General features: G+C 44.1%; 1 protein-coding gene across 4 annotated transcripts in view; it reads right to left on the reverse strand.

Annotated features, from left to right (window-relative positions):
- The window catches only part of WRN (WRN RecQ like helicase), a 152,321-nt gene that overhangs the window by 90,472 nt on the left and 50,112 nt on the right, over positions 1–11,737 (reverse strand). The gene's annotated exons all lie outside the window — the stretch shown is intronic.

The following is an 11,737-nucleotide window of genomic DNA, read 5'->3' on the forward strand; positions in this document are numbered from 1 at the left end:
TTTTAACTATGAAGAGAGAGGAAGACTTTATTAAACTAGTTTTCATTTTCTCTTTTTATTAAATCTTTCATTTACTATTTTGACTTTGAAGGTTTTTTTAAAAAGTATGTTCATTTCAAACCTTAAGGTGAAAAAACAAGAGTGTTTCTCTTTGTTTTATTTTATTCAAGTCTACAAACAGAATGCATTTTTTAAACAGCGTTCTCTTAAAATATGGGCATCCAGGTTGCATTCTAAGAGATTTAATGTATATGTTTGTAGAAGTCCACAAGTTTCCTATATATGCACTATTGGAACAGTACTTCTCAGAGAAATGGATAATTAATAACAAAATACAATTCAGTATTTATGTTCTAGTTTTACCGTTAGCTAACATTTATTAAACACTTACTAGTTGCCAGGCTCTTCACAAGCAATACTTTAAATAATAATTATAACTGAGTATCAAAAATGCTAAGAAATTTGCCCAAAGTCACACAGCTACTAACTGGAAAAGCTGAGATTCAAACCCACATCTGAATTCAGATCTACTTTTTTTTAATTGAGATGGGGTCTCACTCTGTAACAAGGCTAGAGTGCAGTGGCATGGTCATGGCTTACTGCAGCCTCAACCTCCTCAGTCACAGGTGATCCTCCCACTGCAGACTCTGAAGTAACTGAGATTATAGGTGCATGCCACCAGAGCCAGCCCAGTCAATTCTTAACTTTTTTTTATAGAGACAGGGTTTTGCCATGCTGCCCAGGCTGGTCTCGAACTCCTGTAATGAAGTGAACCTCCTGCCTTGGCCTCCCAAACTGCTTACATTACATGCGTGAGCCACCATGCCTGGCCTTAGGATATACATTCTTATTCATTACCCACTACTTGGCCTCAAAACTAAAAAATGAAATTAATGTTATTTCATAAAAACAAAAACCTTATCAATCTAAAGATTAGGAATAAAAAATATGTATAATGGTAAACTTCTGTGTTTTTCTTCATTTTTTTAGTTAATTTAGTTAAATTGGTTTTTCTTATTATACATCTTTGGTTCATAACACCTGACAAAGAAATTAGAAGTAAAGGAGTGGAAAATCTATAAATTATAAAGTAGTATTTTCAATTTCGATAATAAAAGAGAGTAAAACTGAACCATTTAATCCATTAGAAAACTACGGGTGTAAAATAGCCACAGTAAATAATACCAAAGAAAATAAAGATGATTATTGAATGTATCAAAACAAAACTTCCAGCTTCTGCCAAGATGGCGGAATAGGAACAGCTCCCGTGACCACTTCCCAGCAAAAGCAACGCAGAAGCTGGGTGATCGGCATCACCTCACCCGGGAAGCACAAGGGACCGGAGAACTCCCTCTCCTAGGCAAGGGAAGCCATTAGGGAATTTTCTTGACACTCTGGCACTCTGGCTCAGATGCTGTGCTTTTCCTGCAGTCTTCACAATCCACAGACCAGGAGATTCCCTCCAGTGCCTACAATACCAGTGCCCTGAGTTTCCAGCGCAAATCTGGGTGACCGTTTTGGCCACAGCAGTTTTTTGTTTGCTTTTTTTTTCTCATACCCCAGTGGCTCCTGGAACATCAGTGAGACAGAACTGCTCATTCCCCTGAAAAAGAGGGCTGAAGCCTGGGAACCAAGTGATCTGGCTTGGCAGGTCCCATCCCCACAAAGACCAGCAAGCTAAGATCTACTGGCTTGAAATTCTTGCAGCCAGCACAGCAGTCTGAGCTCCACCTGGGATGTTCAAGTTCGTGGCGGGAGGGGTGTCTGCCATTGCTGAGGCTCAGGTGTAGGCGGTTTTACCCTGGCCTGTGTAAACAAAGTCACCGAGAAGTTTACCCAGCAACTGGGCAGAGCCCACAGTAGCTCAGGAAGACCTCTGCAGGCAGACTGTCACTAGACTCCCTTCTTGTTGGACAGGGCATCTCTGAAAAAAGGCAGCAGCCTGTCATGGACTTAATAAGGCCCCCACCTTCCTGGGACAGAGCACTTGGGAAAAGGGGTGGTTGTGAGTTCAGCTTCAGCAGACTTAAACGTCCCTGCCCAGCAGCTCTGAAGGAAGCAACACATCTCCCAACACAGCCCTCAAGCTCTGATAAGGGACAGACTGCCTCCTGAAGTGGCTCCCTGACCCCTTTGTATCCTGACTAGGAGACACCTCCCAGCAGGGGCAGAAAGACACCTCATACAAGAGAGCTCTGGCTGGCATCCTGTGGGTACCCTTCTGGGATGAAGCTACCAGAGGAAGGAACAGGCAGCAATCTTTGCTGTTCTGCAGCCCCTGCTGGTCATTCCCAGGCAAACAGGTACTGGAGTGGACCTCCAGCAAACTCCAGCAGACCTACAGCAGAGGGACCTGTTAGAAGGAAAACTAACAAAGAGAATGAAATAGTTTCAACATCAACAGAAAGGACATCGACTCAGAGACCCCATCCAAAGATCACCAATTTCAAAGACCAAAGGAAGATAAATCCACAAAGATGGGAAGAAACCAGCACAAAAAGGCTGAAATCTCCAAAAGCCAGAATGCCTCTTCTCCTCCAAGGGATCACAAATCCTGACCAGCAAGGAAACAAAACTGGATGAAGAATGAGTTTGACGAATTGACAGAAGCAGGCTTCAGGTGGGTAATAATGTAACCAGATTAGATGCAACCAGATTTCCTGGTACTCAGGTTCTTGGCCTCTCCAACCCTGAAGAATGGGAAAGGAGGCCTCAGTGTTGCAGTGAGTGTTACAGCTCACATAAAACTCATGGATCCAAAGATCCATGTGTGCAGCAGTGAGGCTTATTAGAGCGAAAGGACAGCTTCCACACCATGGAAGGGGACCCAGAGGCGGTGCCGCTGCAGGCTTGCACAGCTGGAGCTTATACCCCTGAGTTATTCCCTCCCCTTTTTTCTCGTGTCCAATGAGAGGGTTTTTTTTTTCAAACTTTCTCTGGATCAGTTGACCTTTGAATCCTTTACCAGATTGGTTACTGTTTTAAAACCCTGAGTCACTGAGCCTCTGCCTTTAGGAGCCAGAGGCTGGAAAATTCCTGTACTGGGAACAAGGCGCCTATACTGCCAGAGTTGGGAAAATACCTGCACTGGGAACAAAGCCCCTAGCTGACCCTAGAAGTTCCTCTAACACAGTCCCTCAGTCCCCACTCTGAAAAGGAAAGTCCAACTGTTGTCGGGACATGGGTGACGACTGCTCTAACTACTTCCTGCTGAACTAGGGCGAAGAAAGGGGCCCTGCAGTTGAGGTTTCCTCTGGAGGGGAGTCTTCTGGGGTTGCAAGTCAATCCAGTGGTCTGTGATAGAAATGACCCAAGGACATTTGGGGTTCCATTTGTAGGACCATTTGTAGCTTCATGGCCTCAATTCTGGAAGAAACGAATTTGGCAAGAAAGTTAAAGATACAAGGCCCAAAGCAAGAAATAACAGGATGGTTATTAAAGGGTCCAGAAGAGGGGAGAGCCAGGGTAGCCAGTTGGTAAGCAAACTCCATGATCCTATTTCTTGGCGGTCCTTAGCCCTGTGTTCTATTTGGTCCCTGAGTTCTTTAACCCCATTTAGGACAATATCTGATTGGTTTACAAAGTAACAGCATTCTTCTCCTAAAAAAAGACAAGTTCCTTCTCTCTCTGCAGTTAACAGACCCAGGGCCCTTTGATTTTGAAGAGCCATGGCAGCTAAAGGATTAAGCTGCTTTTGTAGAATTAGGAGAGAATCAGCAATCTTTTCCATGTCATTATTTAATTCCTGGGATAGTTTACAGTAAAACTGAGTGGAGGTAGTAATTCCTCCAATACCAGTACTAAGTCCGCCTATTATTCCAGCCCCCATGATGAATGGAAGAATTGGGGTCCACGTAGGGCATGACCTGGCCAAGGCAAGGCTCTGCAATTGAGAGTCAGTGTAAATGATCATGGGGTCCCTAGGAAGGAGAGGAGGTATATTTCTTCCAGCCACAAAGAATAAGACTGGTGATAGGCAGTTGAGGCCTAGGGATAAAGTAACCCAGTTTCAGCATAGAGAAGCATTGGAGTTGTTAGTAAAGTTCACGCAAGTGAAGTTGGAGGCAGATAGAATTTGTAGATTAGTTACCAAGGGACCTCTAAGCCCCATATGATTTGAGGGTAGGTTAGTTGTGTTCCAAGTATGGAACTGAAACCAGGATATATGGTTTGAAGTGTAGTGGGAGGCACATCCAACAGTCAGTTGGATTGTCAGAGGAGGCCTCATGCATTCCTGTGAGGGTGGTATTAAATAAGCTCAGCAGATGGGAGTGCATGTGAAGTGTCTCACGTAACTTAGAAAGGCCTTTGTAGGGACTGGGGGTACTTCATAGTTTGCCTAAGCTAGAGATTACTTCCTGGAGACACTGTTCCTGTGCCTTGGTCTTGAACTCCACCCCCATCTGAGGTCCCAATGTGGTTACAATATGTCCAGTAGGCGGTGGTTCCCTTGGCAGCTGGACAATTAGGCCCATTTATTGTTCCTGTCCAATAAGTGTGTGAGTTGTATGTGCACAGGGAAGCAGATGTATAGCACTTTTTGTGCCAAAGAGGCTGGTAGACCTAATCCCCAAGACCAACCAGAAAGTGGACTTTTTCCCTGTTATATATTGTTCCAGTTGTAACCCCTTTGGGTGCATCCGCAGGTAGGATGGGAGTGAAGCAGGGGACAGGCAGCAAAGAGGACAATGAGGACCACAAGAGAGGTCATATAAAGAGAGTGATAATATCAGAGGAAGAGAAAGAGAGCTATTGGAGGCATAATTAGGCAAAAAGCCAGGGATATGGAGAGTCTATGGTATGTGGGCCAAGCCTTATGGGTGACCACATATACTCTGGTTGCAGACAGTAAAATTAAGAGTGATATTTCTGTCAATGCCAGAATAGAAGTTAGACTCTTGAGTTAGTTACTTTCCTGGGGGTCTCATCAGAAAAGCAACTGCAAATCCTCTAATGGCTTTCAGATGTATGAAGGGTAGCTTCCTGGAGCTTCTGAAAGTGGAGAAGAGGGACCCTGGTCTTCTTGAGGAAAAGTCCAAGGTTTTAGCCATGTGTGATGGATCCACAAGTCAATTCCCACCACCTTAACTGTCACTGGGGTAGACAGAATGACTGAAAATGTCCTTCCCAAGATGGACCTGTTGCCTACAAAGTTGGGCTGCTGATTTGGAAACCTTACATCCACAGGTGGCCAGAAGGTTTAGGGGGTCCTGGGTGGCCTGCTGACACTAGGTTTCTGTGTTAGCAGTTAAAAGTAAGTCATCCATGTATTGGAGGACCAGGGTACCTGGATGTGAAAAATGACTAAGGTCCTGAACTATAAAGCCTGGCCAAACGGGAGAGGGCTATCACAAAAGCACTGGGGTAACACTGTCCAGTGAGCTGAGAAGTGTGGTCTGAAGGGTCTTCAAAGGTAAACAGAAACTGGGAGTCAGGATGTAATGGAACACAGAAAAAAGCATCCTTAAGGTCCCAGACTGTAAACCATTGTGCCTCTCCCAGTATTTGAGATAGAAAGGTGTATGGGTTGGATACAGCTGGGTATAAAGGGATCACAGCTTCACTGATAAACTTGAGATCTTGCACCAGCCACCACTGTCCATCGAGTTTTTGTACTCCTAAAATTAAGAGTATTACAAGGGCTGTTACAGGACCTTATTACACCCTGAGCTTTTAAATTTTTCACAATATCCTGTACCCCTTTTTGGCCTCCAGTCTCAGGGGATACTGTCTTTGGTAAGGAAAAGAGGTGGGATCCTTTAGCTTTATTTGAGTCGAGCAGGCATTCTTTGCCTGTCCAAATTGTACCTCCATTGTCCAAATTGTACCTTCATTGTCCAAATTGTACCTCCATTGCCCAAACCTCAGAATTAATCCCTTCTTCAAATAATGGGCAGCAGAGAGGGATCTTTCCCCGACATTCACAGAGACAATGGTTTCTGCTCTGGCTAACAAGTCCCACCCTAGTAAGGGAGTGGGACTTTTGGGCATGATGAGGAAGGCATGGGAGAACAGCACAGCTCTCCAGTTGCAGCTTAGGGTCTAGGAGAAATATCGGGAAACTGCTTGTCCTAGGACTCCTCAGATAGTTACAGACTGGGAGGACAACCATCCAGGACAGGAGAGTAAAATTAAAACTGAGAAGGCTGCACCAGTGTTCAGAAGATCAACCTCCTGGCCCTCTAGGGTTAGCTTTACCGTGTGGTGGCCCTTGCACCAGGCACACTCAGTCCTACTGTTGGGCCATCTGGTTAGCCACCTCAGGCCCTGGGAACCTTTGTCCCCTGGGACAATGTGCCTTCCTCCTACAGTGATCCTCTCAGCACAGTGGGCAAGGACAAGGAGATGGTCCATTCCTCTTGGGACAATCTTTTTAAAAAGTGTCCCAGTAGGCCACATTGGTAGCAAGCTTTGCCAGACTGGTGGATTACCCAAGCCTTTCCCCTTTCCGAACCTCTTAGGTCCACCTCCCTGAGGGCCACAACTAGGGCCACGGCCTTTTTCTTGTCCCTCCTGTCCCTTTTAGCCTATTCCTCCTGATCTCTATTATAAAAAACCAAGGTTTCCAGATTTAGTAATGAGTCTAGACCTTGTTCTGGCCCCAGAGCCAGCTTTTGGAGCTTTCCTCTAATGTCCACTGCTGACTGCATAATAAATTTGTCTTTTAGTATTAGCTGACCCTCGATGGAGTCTGGTGACAGGGGAGTATATTTTCTTAAGGCCTCCCGTAACTGCTCAAGGAAGGCCGTTAGGTTTTCTTCCTTTTTCTGGATTATGGTGTATAACATTGTGTAGTTCATTGGTTTCCTTCTGGTCCATCTTAATCCCTCAAGTATACAGGTCCACAGGTGCCTATGATTCCAGTCCCCAAGTTCTGAGTCAGGATCCTAGTGAGGGTCCATACTAGGAATGGCCAGTTGACCTGTAGGGAATATTTCCCTTTCCTCTGGTGTCATTTTGTCATTCACTTGACTAAGGTACCAAGTGTCCCAAACTCTGGAGCCACTGTTAAGAGCAGCATTTCTCTCATTACTGGTTAAGGTTGACTAAGCAGTAACATGATATCTTTCCAAACTAGTTCAAAGGATTGACCCAGGCCCTGCAGAACATCTATGTATCTGTCTGGGTCATCTGAAAATTTTCCTAAGTCTGCCTTGATTTGCTTTAAGTCAGAAAGTAAAAAGGGAGCACATACTTTGGTTGGCTGAAATCTTCCTCCTACAGTCTGTAGAGGGCAGAGTTGGGGCATCCTGTGCCCTGTAGCCTGTGGTGCCTTGGTCACTTCGGTTTTCCCTGATTCCACTTGGGTCATAGGAGCTGGAGAGAGCCTGTTGGCATTGGTGGAAGGAGGAACCATAGGGAGTCTTGGGTATGAGGGTAGTCCCAGGGAGCAGCCAGTAGGACGTTAAGTTTCAACCTTTACATAGTTGAGGATTATCCCATAGAAAAAAGAAAGTTTGCACATAGGGGACTTCACTCCACTTACTTTCCCTCCTACAGAAAAGGTCTAATTGTAGAAGGGTAACTGCCAACCCTGGGGCAATTACCCCAGCAGCACAGCACTCTGTAAATTTCCTGTGCCCTAGATGTGTGATCATCTCATGGGCCTTCCCCATTTGCAGTGTTTAATTACACTTACCAGCGTAATGAGCATATCCTCACTGCCTAATGTCCTTTTTGGGCCACCTTAAAGGACATGGAGACTGACAGGTTTAGTGACCCTGTACTGGTATGTCCTTGAAGAACTAGGACAGTGAGGCTTAGGCAATAGGCACCATTTATATTCCCGAGCAAGGGCCCAATTAACATAGGCTTGACCATAAAACTCCCCGAGGAGGATAAATTCCTTGAGAAGGGTCTCTAAATCTAACAATCTTAAAACAAGTAATGGCTGGCCGCAGGGCCAAGGCCAGGACAATGCCCTCTGGCCAAAGCCTTTTCTCCCCACTTTCCATCACAAGAGTATGGCCTATTGCTGTGGGCCCTGTAAGTAACTATTTGAGTTTCAGACCAGGTCTGACTATGGTGCTCTAGATGGAGAGGTTCTGCCATACAGAGGGCTGATCCCAAACATGAGAAATGGTAGGTTGTAGAGTCCTGGCACGATTTGGTTGTATTGGGAAATTTGTGGGTAACAGAAAATAAAATGTCCTATAACCTCCAGTACACACTGATAGATCCTAGCTCTGTTAGGACATAGCCTAGTACAGTGGACAAAGGGAACCAGTCCTATGTATTTATACTGTAGGTGGTTCTTATAGGTATAGGCCTGGGGGCACCATGGGCAAGGATCTCTGGATGGCCAATCCAAGAACCCCAAGGACCTAGCAAGAAGTGTAATGGCATCAGGTGTAAGAAATATTTTAGAGGAAAGAGGCTGGAAGAAATATTTCCTCACAGATGTCTGGACCCAGGAACTCGGGGTCTCAGAGGCTGAGTGGCTCTCACATGGGCGGCTATCTCTTAGGGGGTCTAAGCAAGGCCATAACCTCAAACAGATCAAACTGAGAGTTTAGGACCATTGCCTGTCACCCCTAACCAACCCCCGGCTTGGCCCAGAAAAAGAGAACGGAAAGAGAGAGAACTGGTTCCAGGAAAACCAACGCTCCAAGCTCTGAAGAGCCAGGGGTTGTTAGAGAGCCCTTTCCCAGAAAGTCTGACACTCATGTCTTTAGTCCAGTGGCCACACTTGTTGCTTTCAACTGGCCAAAAGGTGCCTAGTAATCTGCCTTCTGAACAAATTTAGAAGAAGGACAGATCAGCAAGACAAAGGAGTACAGTCACTTACTGCACTAAAGTTCAAAGTAGCTTCTGGCTGGCTCACCAACAGATGTTACCAGATTAGATTCAACCAGATTTTTTGGAACTCAGGTTCTTGGCCTCTCAAACCCCGATGAACAGGGAAGGGGGCCTCTGTGTTGCAGGAAGTGTTACAGCTCACACAGAACTCATGGACCCAAAGAGTATGCAGTAGTGTCGTTTATTAGGCAGAGTGAAAGGACAGCTACCACACTGTGGAAGGAGACCTGGAGCTGGTGCCACTGCAGGCTTGAGTGCTAGAGTTTATACCCCTGAGTTATTCCCTCCCCTTTCTTGTTCTCATCCAATGAGAGGATTTTTTTTTTCATACTTTCTCTGGATCAGTTGATCTTTGAATCCTTTACCAGACTGGTTACTGTTTTAAAACCCTGAGTCACTAAGCCTCTGCCTTTAGGAGGCAGAGGTGGAAAATTCCTCCACTGGGAACAGAGCCCCTAGCCGGCCAGAGGTGGGAAAATACCCACACTGAGAACAAAGCCCCTGGGTGACCCTGGAAGTTCCTCTAACACAGTCCTTCAATAACAAAATTCTCCAAGCTAAAGGAGCATATTCTAACCCAATGCAAGGAAGCTAACCTTGAAAAAAGGTTAAACGAAATGCTAAATAGAATACCAGCATAGAGAAAAACATAAACGACTTGATGGAGCAGAAAAACACAGCAAGAGAACTTCATGAAGCATACACAAGTTTCAATAGCCAAATCAACCAAGCAGAAGAAAGGATACAGAGATTGAAGATCAACACAATGAAATAACACAAGAAGGCAAGATTAGAGAAAAAAGAGTGAAAAGAAATAAAGTCTCCAAGAAATACGAGATTATATGAAAAGACCAAATCTATGTTTCATCGGTATACCTGAAAGTGATGGGGAAAATTAAACTAAATTGGAAAACACACTCCAGGGTATTATCCAGGAGAACTTCTCCAAACTGACAAGGCAGGCCAACATCCAAATTCAGGAAATACAGACAACACTACAAAGATATTCCTTGAGAAGACCAACCCCAAGACACATAATCGTCAGACTCACCAGGGTTGAAATGAAGAAAAAATGCTAAGGGCAGCCTGAGAGAAAGGTCGGTTTACCCACAAAGGGAAGCCCATCAGACTCACAGCAAATATCTTGGCAGAAACCCCACAAGCCAGAAGAGAGTGGCGGCCAATATTCAACATCCTTAAAGAAAAGAATTTTCAACCCAGAATTTCATATCCAGCCAAATTAAGCTTCATAAGTGAAGGAGAAATAAAATCCTTTACAGACAAGCAACTGCTAAGAGGTTTTCTTACCACCAGGACTGTCTTACAAGAGCTCCTGAAGAAAGTACTAAACATGGAAAGGAACAATCAGTGGCAGCCACTGCAAAAACATACTGAATTGCAAAAACCACTGATGCTGAAGAAAGTGCATCAATTAACAGGGAAAACAAACAGCTAGCATCAAAATGGCAGGATCAAATTCACACATAACAATACTAGCATTAAGTGTAAATAGGTTAAATGCCCCAATCAAAAGGCACAGACTGGCAAACTGGATAGAGAGTCAAGACCCATCAGTGTGCTGTACTCAGGAGACCCATCACACATGCAAAGACACACATGGGCTCAAATTAAAGGGATGGAGGAAGATTTACCAAGCAAATATAGAGCAAAAAAAAAGGGGGGGTTGTAATCCTAGCCTCTGATAAAACAGACTTTAAACCAAAAAAGATCAAAAGAGACAAAGAAGGGCATTACATAATGGTAAAGGGATCAATGCAACAAGAAGAGCTAACTATCCTAAATATGTATGCACCCAGTAAGGGAACACCCAGATACATAAAGCAAGTTCTTAACGACCTACAAAGAGACTTAGACTTCCACACAATAATAGTGGGAGACTTTAACACCCCACTGTCAATATTAGACAGATCACTGAGACAGAAAATTAACCAGGGTATCCATGACTTGAACTCAGATCTGGACCAAGCAAACCTAATGGATATCTACAGAACTCTCCATCCCAAATCCACAGAATATACATTCTTCTCAGCAACACGTCACACTTACTCTAAAATTGACCACATAATTGGAAGTAAAACACTCCTCAGCAAATGCAAAAGAATGGAAATCATAACAAACAGTCTCTCAAAGCACAGTGTAATCAAATTAGAACTCAAAATTAAGAAACTCACTCAAAACCGCACAACTACATGGAAACTGAACAACTTACTCCTGAATGACTACTGGATAAATAATGAAATGAAGGTAGAAATAAAGATATTCTTTGAAACCAATGACAACGAAGACACAACACACCAAAATCTCTGGGACACAATTTAATCAGTGTCTAGAAGGAAATTTATAGCACTAAATGCCCACAGGAGAAATGAGGAAAGATCTAAAATCGTCACCTTACCATCATAATTAAAAGAACTAGAGAAGCAAGATCAAATTCAAAAGCTAGCAGAAGACAAGAATTAACTAAGATCAAAGTAGAACTGAAGGAGGCAGAGACACAAAAAAACCCTTCAAAAAAAAAAAATCAACAAATCCAGGATCTGGTTTTTTGAAAAGATCAACAAAGTAGACCACTAGCCAGACTAATAAAAAAGAAAAGAGAGAAGAATCAAATAGATGCGATAAAAAAATAAGAAAGGGGATATCACCACCAATCCCACCGAAATACAAACTACCATCAGAGAATGCTACAAACACTTCTATGCAAATAAACAAGTAAATCAAGAAGAAATGGATAAATTCCTGGACACTCACACCCTCCCAAGACTACACCAGTAAGAAGCTAAGCTGGATGTATTGGCGCATGCCTGTAATCCCAGCCACTCAGAGAGCTTAAGCAGGAGGATCACTTAAGCCCAGGAGGTGAAGGCTGCAGTGAGCCAAGATGGTGCCACTGCCCTCCAGCCTGGGTGACAGAGTG

This window comes from Saimiri boliviensis, chromosome 13, assembly GCF_048565385.1.
Source record: "Saimiri boliviensis isolate mSaiBol1 chromosome 13, mSaiBol1.pri, whole genome shotgun sequence".
In the NCBI taxonomy this organism is placed as follows: Eukaryota; Metazoa; Chordata; class Mammalia; order Primates; family Cebidae; genus Saimiri; species Saimiri boliviensis.